The sequence below is a fragment of the Citrus sinensis genome, chromosome 9 (assembly GCF_022201045.2).
Source record: "Citrus sinensis cultivar Valencia sweet orange chromosome 9, DVS_A1.0, whole genome shotgun sequence".
NCBI classification, from domain to species: domain Eukaryota; kingdom Viridiplantae; phylum Streptophyta; class Magnoliopsida; order Sapindales; family Rutaceae; genus Citrus; species Citrus sinensis.
The window spans coordinates 27,582,446-27,583,827 of NC_068564.1; the positions used below are offsets into that span (position 1 = coordinate 27,582,446).

The window sequence follows — 1,382 nt, forward strand, 5'->3', positions numbered from 1 at the left end:
AAAGGATTGCAGGTTTTGATGAAGTTAACTGGAAAATGTAATCTATGTAACTTTCTCATCATACAAGCATCACAAGATTCAAAAGATTTACTTCCATTGATTGCCTTCAAGGCTGGATAAGTTTTGATTACATGATCTAAAATTTTTGAACTTGGATGTCCTAACCTTTGGTGCAAAACAGAAGTACTTAACAAGCATCTAGGATTCATACATGAAGCTGAGACAGTGTATGAACATGAAGTTTTATTTTGCAAATCTGAAGAAACATCAGAAAACATTGAAAGAGGAACAACTTGAGCACTTGACTCAACAGTTGTGACATGATTTCGAGAAAGAGTTTTATTGGGTGACATCAACAGCAATCTGTATAAACCTTTGTCTGCCTTGCCCTGTAGTATGATCAAATTCTTCACCTTGTCCTTCACAAAGAAAAATTTATCAGTAAATTCAACTACCACATTGTTGTCTTTGGTTAACTAGGATATGCTAATAAGATTTTTGGTAATTTGAGGAACCAGCAGTATATTGTACAGATTAAGTGAGAATGAAGCTTTTGCATTGTAATCATGCATCTTTAAAGTGGCATGACCAAGATTAGTAATGCTTAGAGTAGCACCATTATCAACTACAAGTTTAGATATACCTACAAAGGGCTCAGCAACCTGCATGTTGTTCATGTCATTAGTGAGGTTATGTGTTGCCCCACTCTCAAGATACCAGTTGGTATCTGAAGCACCCTCCATGTTTGCTAGATAAGCAGACTTTGGATTCCTGTTTGGTGGTGACTTATAAGCACCTGAAGCAATGAACTCTTCAAGTTTCCAGCAGATATTAGTTGTATGACCTGTCTTAAGACAAATTTGACAAGTAGGTTTAGAAGCATTCCATTGAGGTTTAACATTTCCAGATGTCTTGTTATTATTGAAGTTGCCATATCCACCAGGATTCTGATTCTAGTTCCCTCCATTTCTTTGATTATCACCAGAATAACCTCTTTGCTGAAAATTAACACCAGATGAATTTCCTCCATTGGCTCCAACACCTCCAGAATTTCCTTTATAGCCACCATAGCCATAATATCCAGTATTTCCAAAACTAGGATTGTATCCATAGCCACCAAAATTCTTACCTCCAGATATAAAGCCTTTCTTAAAACCTCTGTTCTGGACTAAATTTGCCTCAAAGTTCTGTTTCACATCCATACCAGCAAGCATGTGTGCTTGTTGTTCTATCCTAGCCTCTTGAGTTAACAACATTGCATATGCCTCATTCACATCCATTTTACCAACTTCTATTTGACCAGTTATGTATGTAGCAACAGAATTATATTCAGGTCCTAAACCAGAAAGTATGTGCAGAATCAAATCATCATCACTTAAAGC

The 1,382-nt window shown here is 36.5% G+C and overlaps 1 non-coding gene across 1 annotated transcript; it reads right to left on the reverse strand.

The window, feature by feature from the left end:
- Nucleotides 1–1,245: 1,245 nt before the first annotated feature.
- Nucleotides 1,246–1,382, reverse strand: LOC127900193 (small nucleolar RNA Z247). The gene has a single exon (XR_008052206.1). It is a non-coding gene; the product is annotated as a small nucleolar RNA Z247 (small nucleolar RNA).